Source organism: Melanotaenia boesemani, chromosome 9 (genome assembly GCF_017639745.1).
Source record: "Melanotaenia boesemani isolate fMelBoe1 chromosome 9, fMelBoe1.pri, whole genome shotgun sequence".
NCBI classification, from domain to species: Eukaryota; Metazoa; Chordata; class Actinopteri; order Atheriniformes; family Melanotaeniidae; genus Melanotaenia; species Melanotaenia boesemani.
In genome coordinates, this window is record NC_055690.1 from 19,441,716 (window position 1) to 19,465,938 (window position 24,223).

Here is a 24,223-nt window from a genome sequence, read left to right on the forward strand (position 1 = left end):
GGAAACAAATTGTTGTAGCTTGTTTGCAGGTTTATTGTAATCTGCATAAATTTGATTTACTTGGAATTGACAGTTGAAAAGCGGTGGCCCTTCTTTAAGCCATTTTTGAGACACAAATTGATGATAATAATCCCATTGCACGGCCTCTCTGTTGGGGTTTCATTTGAGGTTGTTTAGAGCAGACACACCTTCCATTCAGTTGTTATTACTGGCCAAATTCCACTTCAAAGATGCCGCTGTCAGTCCAGATGCCTAAGATAGTTTTGAGAGGATGAGACCTCTATTGGCACACAAAACTCCCCCAACTTCTCCTGTGTGATTGTTAGTTTTAGGTCACAGTACTGAGCATTCATAAATGATCACTGCTCCGCACATTTAACTGCTCCAGGGATGAGTTTGTAAGTGATGCAGGCTGATCTCTGCTTTCGGAAGGCAAGGCATTAGCAGACCTTTAGTCAGATAATGTATCTCCATTTAACTTAGTGACTTAATGGGGTGTTCATATGTGCTGCTCAGGGACACACAAACACACACATACACAATGCCACTGTGAGTTGCAAGGAACCACACCTTGCTCTTGTAATCCTCTTTCAGTAAGGACAAACCCCTCTCTATAATACCCTCTGAATAGACTCTGCTCACCTGTACTCACCACCTGCCTCTCCTTTGCAAAACTGTGTGTGTTGATGTGTGTGTAGTGGCATAACTTTTTGGGTAATGTTAAGTTATAAATGGAAATAAATGGTACAGCACAACATGTACAACAATAATGACAACAAACCTTCAAAGAGGGAATTTACAAAGCAATGAAATTATCTCAACATAAGATTGCAGTTAAATTTATGATATCGCAGTGATAAGCATGACTCATGAGACATTTCAGTCAGTTCATCTGCAGAGCGGCTGTGTATCCCTCAGCACACTCCTATCCACTAGTTGGCAGTAATGCACATCTAATCTGGTTGCTAACCTTTAAAACACAATATGTTGACCTGAGGAAGGAAACTGGACAGAAATGTAGGAGAGAATGAGTGTAGCTGAAGATGGCGAGGGTGAGAATGAATCTGAACTCCCGTTATCTTTCCCAAACCTTGGAAGTAGTAGATGAAAAAGTCCCAAATACATTAGTTATATGGAAGTAGTTTGGATTCAGGAATAATTAAGCACAGATTACTGCATGTGCATTATCATTTGTTGGTGAATACCAAATTAGGACACACAACTAATTTGTTTAATCACTTTAGAAGTTGTCAACCTAGCAATTATGAAGAAAGCGTGAAGATGCGGTTTGATGCGACTCATTGCACTAGTTGTTGCAGTGCAAGCGTCAAAACAAGAAGCATCATCTCCTCATTTGCGGCTGTCACCCCATATGAAGAGCCAGACAGTTTTATATTTCAAAACAGTTATTTCATAGCAAAACAGCATGACGTCCCTTGCCATCGTTATTAGTATACATTTGTAATTCACCTTGTGACTAAAGTTGAGATTGATCAGTGTATGAAATGTATCATGATATTTTTTGCCAAATTGCCCAGTCCTACCATGCAATGGCTAATTTGTCATAACAGCATGTTACACATTTCATGTCTGTTAATTTACTGTGTTCTTCAGCAGTGTTTACGTCAATACACAGACCAATAAATAGATTCATAAGTCCAGTTTTACTTCATGTATTTGATTCACATTTTGAAGAGCTCAATAAGATTAGCTATGAAAGTATTTAAGACCACATGGATGAAGCTGATTCCTCAAGAATATTCTCATGGATGTCCGTTGTTGTTGTTGTTGTTGTTGTTTTTTTTCTCCTCAAGGTTTGTGTCGAGTTTGGACAACTATTACTTTTACTAAAGGCTGTTACTCCATGAGAAGCGAGAACCTTTTTCTTGCTCTCAAAGCCACGAGAACAAAATGATGTCATTTTGCTCTCGCGGACATGAATAGGGACAGCTTGCGGCTTGTTCTCGACACATCAGCCAAACGGAACTTTCTTCTTGTGGGGCTCCAAGAAGTGTTGTGTGATTGGTTGGACATTTGAGGTGGGAGTGGTTAACGCGGAACAACATGAAGCTAAAAGTTGTCGCTCCTGTATTTCCGATGATGCGAAGTTGAATGCATCATTTTAATTAGCAGCCGATTTAGTTTGTGCAAAAGTACAAAAATTAATACATTTGTGGTAAATAAAGACATGGACACTGTTGCATGCACAACCCTGCCCAGTCGCGGACGAAGTTTCTCCTTAAAAATGAAATCACTGGGTGAGTTGTTAATTGCACATAAACACACAGACATCCCCTCTGCAGTAATCCCACCCCGTCGCAGATGAAGCTACTCGTGGAGTATGAATTGACCGGACCAAAACAAACTTTTTTTCTTGCAGTTGCAGCCTTGAGATCAAGAACAAAGTTCTCACTTCTGGCGGAGTATGTAACAAGCTTGAGTTACTGCCATGAGATAGGTATCCTGTAGCACCAACCTCTGAGGACACCATGCTTACTTTTTTTACTGATCCAATGAAAATTTTGACTTTTTTATTTTTTCTACTCCAGCTTTTTCATTGAGGCCTTTTCATTAGGGTGCTTTATATTTGCTTCATGCTTTCTCTATCAAGAGAAAGGATGGGGGGGCGGGGGGATCACATCCAACAATTTTATGCTCATCCAAGGAAGTGAATTTATGCACCACCACCACCCCCGTAATCAGAAAGAAAAGGAAATCATCCTAAATTAGGATTAAATTCTTTAGCAGCTGTAACACAAGGTTTGTGGTGAGAGTTGAGGAAAGCGAAAGAGAACGGGACCTTTTTGAAAGATTTTAAGATTGTGATCATCAGAAGGGAAAGTCAATAAAAGAGAGACTCAGCTTTACTTCAGTATTTGGCATGTATTGTATGTATGCCTTTGGACCCAGTATCCTGTAAATTGTATTGTTACATTTTTAGTTACTTCTTCTGCACTTAATTCATTAAATCCCCTGTTTGTTTGCTATACTCCAAGTTTCTCTTTTCTCACAGCTTCAGTTTGTACAGTGCTTTCTGCAGCTCTGTGTTTCAGCTTGGTCTCAATAGACCTACTGTACTCTGTTTGCAAAGTCCTCCAGGCAAACACTGTCTGGTCTCTGTATCTTGGGACTGTTAGGCTTGCTGAGCTACAGTACTACAGTTTCACCATAGACTCATGTTACCACAGTGTCTGGTTAGTGATGTTGTGTTAGAAGTGGGGAGTATGTGTTTGCGTGTGTGTCTTCAATTGCTGAATGGGGAATCAATGTAGACAGTGAGCTTTTTTTAAGCAACTGATTAATTAGATGAGTCACTTAAATGTTACTTTTAGCTCTACACACAAGAATATGGCATTAAAAAAAGGGACAGACAAAGAAGGGGGAGGGGTGGGTGAAATGCTACACATTACAGAAGGTGTGAGAGGAAGAGCAGCAGACACTTGTAAAAGAAAGATGCATCCCTTTGGGCATGGAAGGCTAAACCATTGTCCTCCATGTGTTTTAATCTATGTTTATGCCCAGATGAAGTTGCATGTTCACATCATGGGGCTTGTCTTTTCTTTTTAATCTAAAACTCCCTCTCCCTCGACATCTCCAAGTATTCTGTGGGTCTGGAAATTGCTCCCCTCGGCTGGTTTTGGCAGACAGAAGGAGGAGGAGGGGAAGGCCAGAGCGATTATGAGACTTGGGGTGTGCTTTAACCCACTTAGCACACCATCTCAGGGTCTCCTGCCAAAACGGTGAGCTTAGTGCTTTAAATCCTCTTCCCAGAGAGAGATGATGGTTTGCTTGCAGCTGCTCTTTGTCTTGATGCCTAGAAATATTTTCTCCCTGAGTTTTCAGTCACCCCTCACAATTTTTGATAATTTATTTAAGCAGAATATTGTTTTGTGTGTGTTTATGTGAGAAGGATCTGTCCATGTTACAAGAAGTTACTGTTGAGTGTGTGAGCTATGTTTCCAGGTCATAAACATGGTAGTGAAGAAGCCCTGCTGTGGCTTGAAGTGAGCCAACATGGAGGCATGTTTATTTGCCCTCTCCATACTGGTTTTTGCCAGACTGGCCTCTGCTCCAGGGGTCTGACTGCAGTGAAGTTCAGCTCCAGTTTGTTCATCCTCTCCCAGCTTACTGCCAGCATCACATGCCCGGTTCCCCCCACACTATGCTGGGCTTCTTTCTTAATAAAACAGGCTCATAAGGCCACGTTCCTTGAATTCTTCATGTGCAAGCTACTCTCAGTTTTTTCACATGCATGGATGGTTTGCAATGAGAAATGTAGGCCCCAGCATTAATAAAGCCAAATTGTGCAGGCTGTTTTTAGAGTGCCTGAATGCTCCTTATTTTGACTTTATTATTTTTATTCCACTACTATACATTTTAACATAGCAGACTTCCACTCAGGATTTAAAGATGTTTCCTTCTTCATCCTTCATGCATGTAGAAGTCCAAAAGGAAAACCGGGTTGGTATCGGGTGAGCGATGGGGGGCAGTAACAAGTGAAGGCTGATTCAGTGGTGGGGATGCATTGTTGGAGCAGCAGCTCTGTCATTTTTGGTTTATGTCTGGACTCCTCCCCTTTTCTCTTATCCTCCTTCAAGCATAGAGGAGTCATAGGCAGAACTGGGGTCAGCCGTGCTTCCTCAGTTGCAACCCTCTTCTGCTTTTCTCCCTTTTTTCTAAACAAACAATCCTCCCTGTGTCTTTTTCATATCTACCATCTCTTTATTAGACCTTATTCAGATCATCCAGACACATTTCTTTTCACTTACACCTCTCTTAACATTTCCCTTCATCTCATGCTTTTGCTCTGGGTAGTTCCCATGTGTCTTTCAGGAGTAGAGAACAGGATGAGATTTATAATTAACAAAGGTTAATTCTAGCAATGAAAGGGAGAGCTGTCTGGAAGAATTTGTGTGGAAGGGAACCGAAGAGCAACAAATTGGACTTATTATACAGCTTATCAGATAGATGTTGAAGAAGGAGAAAAAGGCATGCCAATGAGACACAATGATCAATGTGATCTAAAATAGGTTGTGTTCCCCTTTTTTATGCAAGTTTTGGTCAAATCTACTTAGCCATGGAAGAACTCTACTTTAAAAACAGCTTTCAGTATGTGATCCAGTACTGCATTAATATTCTGACGAGTTTGGGCAACCATGAAGATGGGCTAGCATCTTATAAAGAATCTTTGTTCCCCCTCGAGACTGCTTTATCTCTTGAATTACAACTAAAACTCTGTTCTGCTGTATAATATAATTAGTTAAAATAGTGTACTTTACTGACATGCCAAAACAGTAGTTTGCGTATATCATAGTGTATTACCTATTTCTTTTTTTTTTTAAACCGTGAAAAGAAACAACAAGAAGTGTTGAAGGAGAATAGTGCATTTTGCAGAATACATGCTAGGTTACTGGTTTGTTTAAGGAAAATGGGTGGATGGAGGGAATACCACCGTAAGGAAGCCCTGTCTTACAGCCTGCTCTGAGGCATTAAGGCAGGGCAAGGCCAGGCCTGGCATAATGTGGTTGGTTAAACAGATGGACCAGTGCAGGTCAGTGTTGTGGAGGGAGGGACCTTACAGACAAAGATTTTAACCACCTGGGCTCAGAGTGATACTGGGGTTGATCTTCTGTCCAGACCTCCATTTACTGGTACCTTAATTGATCCCCAATGGGAAATTACTTGTACTTTCTTGACAGTATTCATTTGGAGATTAAAGGGTGTTCTGTCTGCTTAAAGACAAGGACAATCTTTAAAGCAAAAGCTTTAAACAGAATTAGTGTTATTGGTTTGGTAATGAATGGAGGATTTTTATTCTTGAATAGTACTATCCCAACTGACAAATTAAAATTAAATGTGAGCCAATAGTTAATATAGAACTAGAAGCACTCAGAGAGAATAAACCTTTCGCCATGTCATTTTTTTTTTGCCAATGGTTGCGGACATTATTTCTAAGTTAGAAACTCTAATGTCAAAATTATCCCTATCTTACCATAGTAAAGAATACTTTTTAAAAATTCCTGAATACAGTCTAAATGTAAGAATCTAAGCACCTGTTCCTTATTCTATTTCTTAGATTTCCAGAAAATTTAAATAAAACCCGAATACATAGCTCTACTTTGGCATCCCTTCACTGGGCCCATGTTTGTTTCTGAATTGATTTTAAAGTTTTAAGATTTTATTGCTGACACTTTATTATTATAAGTCCTTATTTAGTCCCACCTCTTTTCCTCGGCTTTGAGCTTGGGTGGAGTATGGTGTCTAAATTTTAGAATTAGTTTATTGTGTTTTATCTTCCTTTACTGGTATTTGTTGCTTTAATTGGTTGTTATATTTTATTATTTTATTACCTTGATGTTGGCTGTTGACTTTCAAGTAATTTGGCCAACTTTCGTTGTTTTAAATGTGCTGTATAAATAAATTAGACTTGACTTCAAGAGGATATTATGCTAGCAGGCTAATTTTGTTGCAGCCTAACAGGGAAAAGAAAGATGTTTGCTTTCTTTCTGCATTAATAAGTTAACTGTTTTCTGGTTGTTGCTGTATATTTACCTCAAAGGCACAATTGATATTAATCTACGCATCTAGCCTCTGGCAAGAAACAATAAATGCGTTTTTCTAGTCAGACTTTTAAAGATGTTTTCTTTTTTATATGTCAGTTTGTGCATTTGTTTGTGGTATTAGTGTGGGCTTGGTTGGCAAAGCATACATTTACATTTAAGGAAAAGATCCCGGATTCTAATCCTGTATGAGTCAGTTTAGAGACTAAATAACTGCAGCTTATCAGAAACTATGATCTTGTTTGAACTATTAACTGTCTGAATCAGTGCTTTGACTTTCCCCATGCCAGACAAGTCTGTGGAACTGACAGTTTCACCTGTAACAGAATTTGACCTCTTTTTTTCCCCTTTTAGGAACAAGCTGACATGGACTGTGTGGTTTTGGTGCATATATTACAGTGATTTGACCTTAAGCCTAAGGTGATGTAGTTGGTACGGCTCAAGCCAACCCTCTGTCCATATTTGACCCAGTTAATAATAATAATAATAATAATGGATTAGATTTATATAGCGCTTTTCAAGGCACCCAAAGCGCTTTACATTGTGTGAATCCATTATTCATCCACTCCTCACTCATACCTGGTGATGGTAAGCTACGTGTGTAGCCACAGCTGCCCTGGAGCAAGCTGACGGAAACGTGGCTGCCAGTCTGCGCCTACGGCCTCTCCGACCATCACCGAACATTCATCCACACATTCATACACCAGCGATGCCAACACTGGAGGCAAGGAGGGTTAAGTGTCTTGCCCAAGGACACAACGACAGATGACTGCGGGAGCGGGAATCGAACCGCCGACCTTCCGATCATTGGACGACCTGCTCTACCGCCTGAGCCACTGCCGCCCCAGTTCATGTATAGACACTGGCAGCAGAACCAACTGAAGTAATCAAGTGAATTTTCCAGCAGAAGGAAGGGCTGGAGGTACAGAGCTGCTCGCTTGTGCCAGTCCCAGAGTAAGATCTACTGCTGCCACTGAGAATGACCAGCACCTGCTCTTTATGTTCTCCAGGTCTGTGTTTATAAAAAGCATAAGAGCAAAACCACAGTACTAAGTGGTTGGTGGGTGGCTGCAGCAGAAGCTTCATTAGATGCTAAAATGTGTGTGTGTGCATGTGCTGTTTGAGTTTAACATTTGCCTTGTAAACTGCTGTTGTGACAGCGTCAGCAAACAGCTTGGACAGAGGCCACCCAGCGTGAACTGGTCACTCTGGTGTTTGTCACCTCTCCCTTTTTTTCTTTCTCTCTGCTAGGTCCATCTGGCAGAGAAAAAGAAAAAATAAACAGCACTGTACAGGTGGGATTGCAGTAGAAGATATGAAGAAAACATTTAAGTTCATGATATACTATTAAAAATAAAAATGTGTGTGGATCGAGGGTTGAAATGTGTCTGTGTGTGATTCAGCTAAATATATGGCACACAAAGAGACCAGCTTGTCTCATTAATCCAATCGAACGGCTTTAAAAGGAACTGCACTACTAAAGTTGCTTAACATTTCCCACCCTGTCCAAGTTGAGTTAGATACGATGTCATATAGGAAATCATGATGTGTTAGGATAAGGTTTAACATATTCCTAAATTTCCCAGTATTATGGGTGTGTTACCACATAGATCTAACATATATCTTTTTGATTACGGTATATCAGGCAGTTTTTATCACCATTGTAGCTTGAAAAATCACCGGACGTTTATGCAAGCAAACCTCTCCTGAAGGTTCTGTTTGTATTAAGTCAAAAGGTCATTGTGTGTATTTAGGCCAGCATACAGCCAGTATGAATGCCAAAAACCAAACTATTTCTCCTTGTTCACGGAGGTGTGCAGTGACTCATGCTTCACAGAAACTCAATTGCCAGGTTTGCGCCAAGTCATCCTTTTGTTGTTTATGCTTCTTTGATAAAGCTGTATTTCCTGTTTTGCCAGGACTTCCAGCAATTGGCAGCTTTGTTTGGGGTTTGTGCATTTTGTCTGTTTGAGTGTGTTTACATACAGCTGTGCCACAAGAGTGATAGACATGGAGACATGCAAATACATGCTGGAATGAGTATGATTTTTACTTGTATGCTGAACACACAAGGGTGATCCACTTTATTCCACTGAGGTTAATTGAAGTGTAACCAATTACTCTATCATGCCAATGCTAGCTGGGTAAAAGAAAACACAAAGTCTTCATGTATGTGATTCTGACTAAATGAGATCATTTTATCCTGTTGACAGATTTAGCTAGAGTCAATCTTATCAAATGCGTCGCCCCAAACATTTTTATAGGTAGGACTATATAGAAATTTACTCACACTGCATCTTCTACTAGTTTGGTACTTGCTCTTTGAGTAGGCCAGAGAATTTAAACTTGCTTGTGCAATAATTCCTATAATGAGTTGTGCTGTTAGGTATTTGTTCCCTAAATATAAGACTGTGAGAATGAATGAAAACTTTCCTAAGTGAATGGTTTTGAAAACATAGAGGATTGTATTAAGGGGTTCCCCTTTGCATTCCTCCTTCTTGTACTTTCCATGTTCCCTGCCTGTATTTCCTGTTAACCATTTCCAAGTTTGCCACTCCCCCACTTTCTCTAAATGTCTTTCTGTGGCTGAAATCCCAGAAATTTCTCACCAAACTAACCACAGTAGCAGCAAAAAGAATCTACAGTGAGAGAAATGACTGAAGCCATATTTAGTAAGATATAGGTTTGTGGAGCTGAGATTAATGAATTCTCGTCATATTATACGTTATAGACATGATTCAACATTTAAACAGCTATGATCAGTGGATTTCCTCTTACAAAGGTACAGTCGCTTGTCTGTTTCACAATCAAGGGATTGGGAACTATAACTACATTTTAAAAATGTGGGGAAGCTAATGTGCAGAATTATCTAGAAGGTAACTGTATTTGGCCTAGCTAAAGTGGAGGGGGAAGAAAAAGGGAGGAACAAGGGAGTGGTAGATGTGTTTTTAATTTCCTCTTGCAGCTTTCAGCCTGCTGCTGTTGCTGCTCTCTGGCCTCTGCGTACTGTCATTGTGGTGGATTGAAAGGGTCTGGGTCAGGATCCCCGCAGGACAGGGTGGGGGTTGCCACTGACCCCAATGTAAATGAAGAGAGGTTGCATGAGGACAGAAGAGTGATATTTAAATGTCACAATTCCTCAAATGCAGCCCAGTTTCACTAGAAATGGTTTCAAATGGTTCCATTTGCTGCTGTAATTAAATTAATGCAAGAGTTGAATGTGATTGCTTCACATCTGCTGTGTATGGTCATTATTCCTACCATAAGAAAGACTTCCCTTTTTCCATTCTTGTTGTTTTCAATCATTTTATTCAAACATTTGAACTTTAATTTGTTCTGCTTTCTGGCAGGTTGTTTATGGATTTGCAACATTTACATGATAGTACATGTGCCATCATGTAAATGTGCTGTGTAAAAGGACTTTATTCTTTTTGGTGTACACTGTTTTTAATGATAGACGTTGACTTCCATCTGGCTTAATGTGCCTGCTGTAGCTTCATATTACCTTTAAGAAAACATTTTAATTATTCTCTTCATAACGTCGGGGCTAAGAGTTCTGATCACATCTTGTGGACTGCTTGCTCAGTTGAATGTTTTTTCACAGCCATCATGCATATGAAGAATCATTACAAACAAATTACTCCCTTATCTGATTTTTATCAATTTCATATTTCCCTCTGGGATTAATAAACTGTTTTTCATTTCATCATTTTTTTTCCTTACTTGTAATTGGATAAAGAAGTGATATTGAAACATATGATACGAAGAAAACCAGAAAATTCTTACATTTGAAAGACTGTAACATACGTGCCAGCCGATATTCTTTTGAAAAACAAATCAATAAATGACTAATTGATGCAGAGAAGTATTTTAAAACGTTATTAGGGGCAAAATGTTGTCCCTACATCCTTTTATCTCTTTACTTTCTTATGTGGTGTCAAAAGACATCCTGTGTATTTTTTTATTTGTCCCATAATACCCACTGTCTTGACTGATCATACAGGTTTAATCCTTTATAGTTTAATTTTCTAGATAGTCAAAAGTTTGCATACACACTCATTCAAAGTCAGTGGATTGGTGTTTCCAAACCTTTGACTGGCACTGTAAATGGATTTAAGAGCCAAGATAGGAAGCTTTTGAAGGTATATATCACTTTTTTTCTCATCAAAATTCACATTCACAGGCTGAAAGTGGTTGGTTTTTCCAAATGCAGTCGTACTTGATGCTTTGATGGGTCAGCTACCAAGAGTCATCAGTCTAAACAATTTGATCAGTGGTTACTAAAATGGTTAGGGCTGCACAAAAACTGCCACTGACCAGCATTAATTCATTTGATTTGGTGATGTGGCCCTAAAAACTGGATTGTTGTACACTTTTGTACACAATTTGTTCTTTAAACCTATATGCTTTATACAGCTGTGACAATATATTTATTTATTGTTAAGTTGAATCCCCAAAAGAAAAGATAACAAATAATGTTTGGTTGGAATATTGATGCCTCTATTTCCTTCTCCCCATTTTATATTTTATTGGAGCCCAGGTGAACTTTTGCTGACAGCACCTAACAGCTGCTCTTTGAACCTGATAATCCATGAGATGAATTTCAAACCTATGACAATATTATCCAGGTCAGTGCTCTTGACCTCCTTTGTCTTCGAAGCTAAAACAGTTAGATATTTTTAATAACAGATAAATAAGTGAACCTTTAAAGTTCTATTTTTGTTCTTCCTCTCCTTTCTTTAATAGAGGACAAGTTACAAAATAATAACCTAATTTAGTGGCGGTTAAACTGTTGTTCTTGTTCTCAGATTAATTGGACCTTACTGTATTACATCCACAATAGGTCAAGCTTTTCCCACACTTTAGCCTGACCATTCACTGTGGTACAAATCCAGTTACAGCACAAACTCTGTGTAGAAAACCCCAAAGGAGTCCATCATTTCACAGGGATCAGAGGAACCGGCAGCACTATTATCTCTATCTGACTACTATCTTTCAGCCTTGCTCCTTTCTCTCTCCACCAGCTAAGCTTATCTAGGACATGTAGGTACACAAATGCTGGGTGGAGGCAGCTGCATTAATAGTTTTCAAAGCCCACTATCAGAGACATGACTCCACTCCATTGTGCATCATGTTGTTGTCACTGTTTTGATTTTCAGTAGCATTTTCTTGGCTAAATACAAATTCTTATTCTTGATGTGTGAGTGTTTACTGGAGGACAGTAGACAGTCCAAGTGAAAAATGATCTGCAGCAGTCAGCAAGAACTCATGAGTTCCTCTGGGAGCTCAACAGTCTTTATAGAATAAGGTCCTAATTGCCCCTCTTCCAATGGCACTATTCAGGGAAATAGAATCAAATAGTGAGAGAGAGAAATAAAACGACTGTCTGGATTTGTGTCATAGACCCTCTTTGTTTAACTACTTTGTAACCTCACCACACACACACACACACAGACCATGACCCTGTGCTCTTTTGCTATTGTTAATGCATCATGTAAAAGAGGTTGTGGAAAAGAGGACACCACTGTCACTTCTCATTATTGTCTAAAACAAAACTGACGGGCATGTCACTTGAATGCTCCTTAATGTTAAAAATACTGCAGGGTGTCATTTACTTCAGGGCTTTGTGCACTTGGGTTCTGATGTCTTAAAATGAGTTTTACAGCTTTGACAGCAAAATTAATTGATTACATCAGGGAGAATGAGTAATCATGTCTGGTGTTGGCTGATGTATTTCATCTGCTGTAGACCATCAAAATGTTAATGGCACAGTACTGTCCAAGTTTTCATCCTTAATGCAATTAATTTTCAGGAAGTTTATAAATAAGTGTTTTTGCGTTAATCTTCATTAAGCAGAGTCATACAGATAAACAAAACTGCAGAATTTACCACAGTTTTGTCTGAACTGAGGAAATGCTGAACGTGGTTTGCTGGATTTGTGTTTTTTTCTTTGCCTTCTTAGTTCTAAATACTGTTTTTTGGCTCAGTTATACGTCTGCACTGATGAAATAATCTGTTTTTAGTGAAGTGGACCTAGGAATGCGCTTCAGGAATTTTTTGATTGAAGCTTACCCCTTGTTTGACCCTTGCTTATCTGGTCAGTGGAAGCAGTGAGATGATCTTTTAATTCTATTGCTTGGCTGGGAGTCTTGACAGAGGGTTGGTGAATGAAACCTTACATCTGTTTACGTCAAGAGCGTAGATGGGGCTGTTGCAGGGTAAAGGAGCTCCTTGAATGACTTGAGAGGAAGCTGTTAACCCTGACCTCTCTGACCGCCCTTTAAAAAAGGCAGTCAGAGAGGTCTTTATTTGGCGATCAATATCACTTGCTTGTTAATTGTTACATGACCTTCATTCAGCAACTATAGCACAGCAGCTAATTACCACTGGAATATTGTATATAAACAGACTAACTCTTCTCTGGCATAAATGCTTAACTTCTGGGGAATAAAACCCCACATGTATTCTCCCAGCTGTCTGACACATCTTCTCTTCTCCCTGCTGGAGGCCAGCTCTTCCTGAGGCCTCATCATCATTTACCCTCATTAGCCTGTCACTGCTCTGATTTGGTTACAGGAAGAACCTTGAAATAACCAGCAGCCCTCACTCACAAGACATTAGCACAATCATACCTCTTCCTCCTCCTAGCATTATTGCGAACACTAGAATATAATCCATGCATACCATCACAATGTTTTGGGTTTTTTTTTTCCATAAAAACATGTTTTTTTAAAAAAAAATAGTTAATTAAAAAAATAGAGGTGTTTTGGTGCTATGGTGCAGAGGTGTTTAATCTCTTAGTATTCTATACACCAGTGAATAATCTTATAGATACAGTCACATTTGCTTTTACTTAATTGTTGCAATAGTATTTGTGTATTGGTTAAGGAAGTCGTTTATCAATTAGAATACTAAATATGTCAGTAGTTTGTTAGATGGTTGTGCTTTTTTAACTACACAAGTGAGCTGAAACGGCTTTCATTTTCAATTCTGGAAAAACTGTTAAGACACCCTAGGAAGTAACCCAGAAAAGGTTTTACAACATCCTTTGATTTTTGCTTGGACTCAGTTAAGTCTGTTAGACTCCCTGAATGAGGCAAGTAAACCGAAATGTGTCTGTATCCTAGAGGTCACTGTGACTGTACTTTGTAAATAAAGGCATTCTCATTATTTTTGAAAGAGAGCCCCTTGGGGTTATTTTGACAGAAAAGATACAACAAATATCTGTTGCTGCAGACAATGAGTCATTAATTATCATCAAGCTTCAGTTATACTATAGCATATAAAGTTATTTCATATATTGTGGTATAGTTGGTGTTGATCTCCCTTTGTCTGTCCATTTAAGTGCTCTCATTGATGGTCCCAGTGCACGCTTTTAGGTTTACCAGTGTGGAGCTGCAGTAGCCCCCTGTTTTCCAATGAGGAGTCTCTGTGGGAGCTAGAACAGCTGTGATGGTGTCAGTTACACCCCAACACCCCACCCCCCCTCCCTCCCAGGACCCGTTGCTGTAAGCACACACATACAGAGAAACACTCCCACTGTCACTGAACACTCATGGGGATGAATCTTGATTACAATTGGCTCCCTTATTGTCTATTATCCATATATGTTTCCATAATGAACTATCAGCTGAGTATGTTCAAAATGAAGCAAAATCAGAGGCAGGAAATCTCATGACATGTTTGTGGAGACTGTGTTCTCAGTTTGAGTTTAGTTTGATAAGAAAACTTGGGTCTTTGTAAAAGTAGTTGACTGATCTTGTGTCAGATCTTCTGTTTGGGAGGGAAATACATCGAGCCCTTTGCTCAGCAGAGACAAAACAGGAGCCTTGTCTCGTTCAGCTTCAACAAGTAGATGACAAAATCTAGATTATAATCATTGCTCTGTACCAACAGCCACCTATTGCCAAGAGATCTGGATGAGCTGAGAGGCTGGGTGTATGTGAATAAAATACCTTTGCTGTGATAATAAGCCTCCATACATCTTTCTGTAAAGTGTAACAAAAAAAAGCTTGTGATTCTCCCAAAAATATTATCCATAAAATAAAATAATTTAAAAAACTGCTATACATTTTTCAGACTGTCTTATGTTATGGAAGCAGATGCTGGGGGCTAGATGATAAGTGTACTTTTACAACCCCAACCTTTTTCATGTCTCTGAATAGATTAAAGCCCATTCAGACATGCTTTGACGCTCACATGGCACATAGCTGAAAGTGCCTTGCTGTTAGTGAGTAAGGGGAAATGGTCAGACTGATAAACCCATAGAGGAAGAATGAATACATCACAAAACTGGCATAAAGTAAAACGCACAATTAAGTCTTTGTTGCACAAACATTTAGGAAGCCCATGTTGTTGTGCTGCATGTGAGTGTTGCTGTAGTTTGCTGCAGCAACGGCCACCATTAGCATGCAAAGTGACCGACTGATGGCCCTGTTGGGTGGATGACTTCATTGTGTTTTATTATTTACTGCTCCGTTCTCAGGTTGTATCTCCCGATGCCTCCGGCCCACTGCCTACATCATACATCCTTTTACTGGTGCACCTTCCCGTTCCTATGGTAACCAGCACCAGCATAGCGATCAAACAGCTACAGCAGCATTTTCAAGTGATCTTTCTAAAAGAGCTCTTTGTATTTCATATGCCTACATCACTGTATCCATAGCTGAAGATTACAGTCCTAAGAACTTAATAAATGCATATGTTGGATAAATAAATAAATAAAGTGTGTAAACTTGGTTTGCAAAAGTCATCCTGGATCATTACACTAAATGTCTAATTGATTTAAGAAAAGGGTTATAAATCTTCACCCACTGATTTGCTGCTGACTGACTGATCTGTCAGCTTGTAGTCTATAGGGGGCTACTTACAGAAGACATTGCAATTTCATTGAGCTTTCCATCTTTACCATTAAGTATCTCTTGTCTTCATCTTAGTTAAAATCTTGACATCGGAAGTGTAAAGTTAAAAAAATTAAAAATAATTAAAACGGTGATAATATAATTTTGTTCTTAAGAAGTCAGACGCTTTGTCATTTCTATGCAAAATGCATGGTGTGCTCCTCATCCATGCAACATCTGATGTTTAAGTTTTGAACATGCCAAACGTATATTATAAAGATTTGTTACTGTGAGTAAAAACTTAAGGAGGCTAAAGTCTGGAGGTCTCAGTGATCCATCTAAGTCGCAACATAATGCCAGTGACAGTAAAGAAATAGACCTTCCTGCAGACATATTTACAGACATTTTTTTATCCTGTCATTGGTGACACCACTTCTACTTTAATGAGGTAAGATTTGTTTGTGCTCTCTGGAACACTTGTTGCAGATTAATTTTTTTTATTGATAGTTTTTTTTATGCTGAACTCATCTTTCTTACCTGAAAACATACAGCATATTCACAGGCATACACAGGGGGATTAAGCCAGCTCTGTGCTGGCTGTGTGACAGTTATTCTGTCTGGCAGTACTCAAAGCCACACAGAATGACTCCGCTACTAAATATACAACAGATGCTCTTGATGTAACCAGAGTTGCGGTCACACAATTTTGACTCTTCTACAGGCACGTGTTGATGCATGATCTCAAGACAGCTTTGCTCTTGGCATTTGACTGCTGCACACAGTGGGTCCGTAATGATGTGTATGTCTTGCTTTTAGAGGCCACAGAGGTCATTTGATTTCATTCTGGTGTTTAGGCATCATACAGTCATTTTTCAGACCTATCCATATTGTCTTTGGTGTTGGAGACATTGCTTTTCACACGTTTTGTTGACATAGTAAAACGGTTTAGAAAATTAGATTTTGTTTCCTGAAACCCGTACATCGAGAATTTTAGCAATGTCCCAGCTATGTGTTCAAAACAACAGCCATTAATGTTGAGTCATAATTATGACTTTAACTTAATAAAAATTTGCAGCTCCGTGTGAGAAAACACTTTTGTGGTGTAAATGTGGTTTTCCAGCTGTGTGAGTTACTCCTATTCATGATCTCCTGTATTTTTATTATTGTTGTTTGCAGCTTTGACACGTGGGAAACTTAACTTCAAGCATTAGTAGTATGCCTGTGTCTGTTATTTTTATTGTAATGCTATACACTAGAGGGGTGCCATCTTAGGCACCTCACAATTTGATTTGACTACGATTCAGGTTGCTTTGTTTCAATTATTAAACGATTATGGGGATTTTCATTGCATTTTTTTCCCATTCATTCCTCACTCCATGGCTTCTTCAGACTTTTAAATCCATTCAGTATCCATTAATTCAAGTAACAAAACAAAATGATCTCAACTCCCTTTTATTTATGTCAAATCATAAATAAATCCAACACATATTCAACAGATGTTTCATATTATGATCATAATTTTCCATGGAATCTACAGGAGAGATATGCTAGCAATAATTAGGAGCAACAACAGGTGATCTGTTGGTTTGGCATACGTTGTCAGAATAGCTACCCTTGATTAATGGGCGTAACACAGAAATCTGCAAATGACACATCAGTTCAGCACAACTGACTGCTCAGAAATTACGGCAGCATACAGTCGACTGTGACGCCACAAGTTAGTTTACTGTATTTTGTTGCATATTAACTGCACATTGCTCAAGTGCATCTCTTGTATGACTAAACCTGAGGGCAAATGCACTTAAAAACTCAGATGAAGTGTATGAAACTGTACTTATAATGAAATTTTTCGTTTAATCTTTTTGCAAGTCAGGCTGTAATGTTTAAACACTCATTGTAGCATCGACTTATTGGCTTCCAGCGCCTTCTCCCAGACTGCATGAGATTGATTTAATGATTAACTTTGAAAAAGCTATTCAAAATAAATATTAAATATTATTATACCCTATCAAAGAGGAATGTATAGCTATGCCGTTTGATAAAGTGGTCTAAACTGACAGACAAGGCTATGCTATACTATGCTATTCTGACAATCTATGGCAAACCGTCAACACCAGCAGCTTCTTCTCCTCCTCCAACTTGGACTAGGAACACATGAGGTGCTGCCACATGTTGTAGTATTAATATTATATTTTATTTAGGCTTTAAACAACTTACATACAGAGTAAGTCTTGTCCAGGCCTTCCCGTTGTCAAAAATGTTTCCAAATCCTTGCCTTCAAACCAGATGAGTAAATCAAATTCTTAGTAACAGTTGCTGAAAGTCCAGCTGTCGCCTTCTAGTATCTGTTGTTTACCATTTGCTGCCCGGACACTCCGTCCCCTTAATATGTCCGGGCGGCACACACAACTTTTATGTTCCTGCCACACTTTTGAGCTGTGCTCCTGTCATTTAATTAATATGAAAAAAAATCGATGTTGAACATTAATGAATTGTAATTGAATCTGCACATCCCACTGATTTAAAAACGATTAAATTTCTAATCAACCCACCCCTACTATACACCAGTTTCATCTTGATGCATCAGCTCTAAGCAATGTTTCTTCTCACATTTGCTCCCTGATTTAACATTACTGCTACAGCCAATCCAACATGTGCTTGATACCAGAAGCTGTGAGATTTCACCTTCTCACTTTCACTTAAATAGTTTATTTGGTCAAACCCATAATAAGTTTCCAGTTTTAAAAAGTTAACTTGATCTGAAGTTTTAGCAACTGTGCAAAGGCTTCACAGCTTAAAGTGAGATGCTTTGTATTTATAGATTCACAGGTAACCAGATGAAAGAAAGCATTTGTATACAAATATTTAGTAAAAGGCATTCTCAGTCATTCAGTTCATAATACATCTCACATTTTACTTGCTTATGTTCATCTTATAAAGCTGTAAAACTGTAATAAGGTTAGCTTCCATGTGATGTTTTTTCTTTTTTTTATCAGTTTGTGTTTATATTCTAGTGCATACATGTCTTGGATTTGATTTTTACTAATCTGATCATGTGTTATCTGTGAAGTGTGTGCATATGATAACGCTTCTGTGTAGTATCTCACATACAGACAAGCAGTTATAATCACTGTCAGGATTAGGCTGTGATCTGGGGTGGAAAGTCTGCCATGGTTGGGAAGTTTTCACTTGGAGTTTAATTTCATTTTCAGGGCAGTGAAGTGAAACCAGTTAAATCCATGCTGACGCTGCTGGCTTTACTAAGCACGGACACTTTGCTGTTATAAAATGGACACATCCACTGACCCCCATCCACCCTTGCTCACCCCCTTAGTATTATTATGCTTTGTGTGGCAGGATAAGTGCACCCTGATTGATCTATATTGATTAGAACTGTATTTGCCAGACAGTTAGAGGCTTGCCCCTCGGGACATTAGGTCTGCTGATGCCCCCCCTCCCCTCTAGTGCAATGCACAATCTCCTTCACTCTACCTGCACTCCTCTGTATTTTTTATTTTTTTTTGTCTTACACACTAGGGCAAGGCAGGAAAATGCACAAGACAGAAAGTGACAGAAATTAATCAAGGTCTGAATAGATCTATTTGTTACTCTTTACCTTTGTGTCCAGTTGAAAGAAAGAACTATCCACTTTATTCTTTTGCCTGGTCAAGTGTTTGTGTTGCAAAACCTACTTGACAGAGCGTTAATAAATCTGTTGCAAACCATGCTTATTTTGAGCATGTAGACTTGTTTGCAGTGCAGATGCAGCAGAGATAAACTGCTGCAGGCAACTTTGTTTAGACTCCTCACAAACAATAGATGTGCTCATGTGGATGAGTATAGAACTGACTGCACATTAAGTTATCGGTACCATTTGCCTTACCATACACAGTCCACATAAAACCCTAAAGGCTGAAGGCATTCATTTTACAGAAATGTGAACAAGTTATCATGTAAACATCACATTTATACTCTTACATGGTATTTATTTCTTGTTCATTAAACCTCAACAAAGCCTCACATAATAAAGTAATTTTAATAACTATGAAAACTTGGCAGTGGAGACTACTTTTCTACAAGGTAGCTGAGTTGTCAACGCTGTAAGAAGTCAACTTCAATTACAATACACAATTTTTTATTTTCTCTTTTCTTTTCCCCAACAGATTACAGTACTGAGCCTCCTCTGCCCACACAGTGACGTCAGACCTCACCTCACCTGCTTTGCCTGCACAGCCAAAGGCAGAAAAGGTAACAGAAGTACATGTGCTGTGTGAAGTATTTTTGAAGCAAGCTTTCCTACATTACTTTTAATCAGATGTTTTTATGAACTTGGCAAAGAGGAACTTTTAGATTAATTCAACTGAAAACTCTGTTTGGACCCATCTGTAAATTGCCTTCAAAGCTGTATGTAAACTCATACTTTGAGTTTGACCACGACTCTTTCCACTTTCAGAATGTTTAATTATGAGAAAAGTGAGTTTCAAAGATTTGATTAAAGGCTAACTGACTTGATGACCTGAATAACATATTTTGGCCATCTGCTATTTTTTAGATTAAGCACTTCTGCGGTTTTTTAACAGATAATGAAAAGCAGGTCATCTGACATCTATTTTTGATTCTGTAAGAGATTCGAAAAAAAAAAAAAAAACTATCAGGGCTCAAATCTGTGGTGTCATGTTTCCTTGGTTATAGCAACAGCTTACCAGGACTTTGTTTCATTCTTGTTGTTGACTGAGCAGTTTTCTAATTGACAGCACTTTTGCTTTTGTCAGCTTCAGGGAGCATTTTGACCCATGCCCAAACCATTTCTGCTATTACAGTCTTTCCTGTGGTTATGGTGTTGGTCTCCAAATTGTATTTATTATATTCTGTGTTTTTATTTAGTAGAATTATGTTATCAGTGTGGTGTCATTGATCATTTATGGTTTGGGTTGTCTGAGGTCTTCTCACACACTCCAAGATTGAATATTATGAATAATTCAGGAAAGGCAGCAAAGAAAGAGATTTCCCTGCAGTGATGAGCTGGATTTAATTTCATGAGATTTTGCACAACCATGGAAATTGAGGAATCAAGTGCTCCAGTATCTGAATATTCACATACCCATCTCAGCCTCCTGTGTGTTTCTTCTCTACTGTTTCATCTCCTTAGATCTCCATTTCGTTTTCTTTTCTCACCACAACTAATTCAGTCATTTTCTCACAGATGAACCAGTGAATGATAACTGGGGGGTACAGTAGCTGAACGTTAGACTTCCTCAGTGCTTGACTGTAGGTTTGCTAAATGAGTCTTGCTCTTTTCACCCCATCCCCTGGTCTTCCTCATGCTCCTCCTCCTCATGAGCAGCCTGTGTCATGGGGAATTAAACTGACAGACAGACAAGCAGATTGAAAGGACACTCCTAACATCAGCAAGATCTACACAATGTAGACGGAAATCTATAGAGACAATGACTGTGGGGATGGGACAGACTTAAGGAAAAATCTGGAAGGAAAGCAGGGCAACTGAGAGAGCTTCAGCTTTGTAAAGCTCCGGTCTGCAAGGGGGAGATGTCACTTTCAGATAACCCAAACAGACTTGAAGCCCAATATAGAACCGAGTCAGAGGCTTTAAACCTGCGCTTCCTTCCAGCCTGGTGTTGTGATTAGTTTGCGTTGTTTTCAGTGTTTCCTGTAGAGTTTTTGTGGGCATTCATGCTTTCAACATCATCTTCAGTTATTGTTGTAAAGAAGAGGTCTAATTTTGATATCTGTCATGCTGCAGGGGCACTTGTGCTAATATTAGCATAACAAGGCCAGAGAACATCACTTTATTATTTGCATTTTTCCACATAGAGAAGATGTTATGTAACAGGTGAAGTAAACAAAGCAGAGCTTTCTTTTAGCATGCATGCCAGCAGCACATCAACATTACATTTGTCTGTCAGATTTGTTATTCTTGGAAGGCAATCTTGTTCAATCGAATGGATGGAAAATAATAATAATTTAATTTGTTTTATTGATTTGAATTGACAAAAAAAACACTAATACCATACTGTTAGTACTGAACTAAACAAAGTTGAGTTAATGACATCTTTGTTCTTTTTTGTGTTTTTATCATTTTGTTCTGTTCAGACGCATACTCTAACTGTTGCTGATATTTTTTATCTGCACAGTTTGTTTCTGTCTGAGCATTTCATGTTTGGATTTTTGTAGAATTTAGATTTTTGATTTTCAGAAGCCCTTCAGTCTTTGTATCTTCATCTTTGAAAATCAAGTGACTTTTGCTTGTTGACATATGTCCCTGTAACATATGGCAGGTCTACCCCTCCCTCATCTTTGATGCAATCACTGCAACAGTCCTCACTGGTCTCAGGTCTGCCTGCATTGCTGTGGCATACTAGTGAGCAGCAGTGGCACCTCCTCCACAGCGATTACACTCATTCCTCTTGAAGCTGCACTTCTCTGCATGCTCTGTTATTACTACCCATCTAACCAGGGTAATTACCAGCCTTGTGTGTTTGCGGTGCAAGAACCAAGCCAGCATCATGCAGAGCAAGTCAGATTTGGTGTGCACAGAGTGAGGGGGGGGGGGCAGAACAGGGGAGGTACATCCTTCTGCTAATTACTATATGTGAGTAATTAAAAGGCATTAAATGTCTGCTCATTATTCTCTGAAGTCTGTGCCAGCCCTGGATGAGTCTGCCTAATTCTTACTTTAGAGGAGTAAGATTCATTTTCTCTTTTTTGTCTCTGGATTATTATTATTATTCATTTTACTTTTTTCATAATGATTTAAAATTATATATATATTGTATATATATATATATATATATATATATATATATATATATATATATATATATATATATATATATATAAAAATTTCCTCTAATGTTGCAGTTGTCACCAACAGTGTCTCTGCCCAGGTAACATAGATCATGCTTCTGATGTTTGTTAAACTTCTCCATGTTTCTCACTGTTGGGATTTGTGCCAACAGAAGCCAGTGATGAAACAAACCACACTTTCTCCATTGCCTCTCTCATCATTCACCTCAGACACATAATGAAGCCATTCTCCAGCTCCTGCAGCTGGGGCGGATAATCTGAGATTGGGCCTCGTAGTGGATCACAGGACAGCCCTCTGAATGAGGACAGACTCTATCAGAAAGCATGATTAGAGCAGGAGCATTTGGCCCGGAAGTACCACTGCTTCCCTAAAGACAAGGACATGATACATTTGTGTGGTTGATTGGCTATAGTGGGATTCTGTTTGCTGTGAATGAGATGTGTTGGTGATGCATGTGTGGAAATGAAAAACAAAAATGAATTCAGGAACATCTCATAAAAACACACTAAGCTCCCTTGACATGAAAAGATCAAGATCACACAAGCTGGACTTCATAATGCTATTAGTAGAACTCACAAAAGGAGGGTAGCAGAAGGGAGAAATACTCAAATCAGAGCTACTATGTTATGCAGTTTTGCTCACTTTTAAGTTTAGTAGAAAAGTAAAAAGTCTAGCTTTATTCATAAAATAATAATGGAAGTGAAACTTGTGAATACTGTCTAAAAATGGCATTAGCACATTGTATGTTTGTAGTTAAATATGTAGTCATATCAGGTTATATAAAGGTTTTAAAGTGCGTTTGATTAACTTTTGGAAACCTTCATGTCTGTCTTTCATAATGATGTAAAACCTGCTTAAATAAGCAGTTTGTGTTTGAATGACTAAAAATCATGGAAAGGCTTAATAGATGTAAAAAATGGGCAAAGGATTTTTATCATATTAAAAAGATTCAGAAACCCTGAGATTTCATGAAAGCTGCATTGTGCAGAAAACTGATGAGGGGAAAATGTAAATCGTGAAGACTGGAACCAAAAGCACATTATTAAAGGTATGCGTGCAGATGATGTGTGTGTGCAGTCAGAGCAAACTGGGTGCAGATATTTCAGTGACTTTGGCAGTTTGAAGAGAGACTTATGTAGATTAAAAAAAGGTTTAATCCAAGAAGGGAAGTGCTGCAGAGATGGATGAATTAAACACATTTACATTCATCTGAAGTTCTTTTCCAAAATTACCAACCTCCCACAGAGACTCTTATTACCATGCTTTCCATTTTATTATCTTTGTTCATGGACAGGGTCTTCACCCAAAAAAAGTAATGTCTCTTTCCCCCTCATAGGAAAGCACATTTTCTTTTGCCCTACATAAAAATACTTGGATTCAGGCTGTCAGTAAACACGCCCAAAAACTAAAAGCAGAATTGTTTTTCACAGTGGATTGTACAAGCATGCCACTGCAAGCATGCCACAGCATACTCTGGAAATATGCACTAACATCCATAAAAAATGAAGAAGAAAAAAAAAACAGGGAGCAGGTGCTAAGTTGAACATACAGCCTACATTACGAAAAGAAACAATTGGGTCACAACATGAGGCTCCAAAGTACATAAAGTTATGGCAACAGACATTATGTTTAAACCAGCATTACGGCTATTTCTGTTTATAGAAACAGCAGTAGAAATTTGCTTTAGTAAAAAATTTTTCTTCTGTCAATATCCTCCTACTTAGAGAGATCCATTAGTTCAGTTATATCATTATGCTTCATATGATTGCAAAATAGGATTTTAAATTTCATTCTGTTTGATAAAAAATGTATTAAGATGTTCTTTTGCTTTGTGGATACCCAAACACATGCAGTAGATTTCACACAATACGCTATTTATTAACAAAGCTGACAAGATCCTCTACATCTAATGGACCTCAGGTTGAGAAAGTAGAATCATAGCCATTAAATAAAACAAGTCCCTGTTGGTCACTTTGTACAACCAAAGGTGGGGCTTG

At 38.6% G+C, this 24,223-nt stretch overlaps 1 protein-coding gene across 1 annotated transcript in view; it reads left to right on the top strand.

Moving 5' to 3' along the window:
* Positions 1 to 24,223, top strand: part of sipa1l3 (signal-induced proliferation-associated 1 like 3) — a 62,725-nt gene that overhangs the window by 12,362 nt on the left and 26,140 nt on the right. Inside the window, exon 2 of the mRNA XM_041994578.1 lies at positions 19,564 to 19,648. The gene's annotated coding sequence lies outside the window, so the exon portion shown is untranslated. The remainder of the gene's footprint in view (positions 1 to 19,563; positions 19,649 to 24,223) is intronic.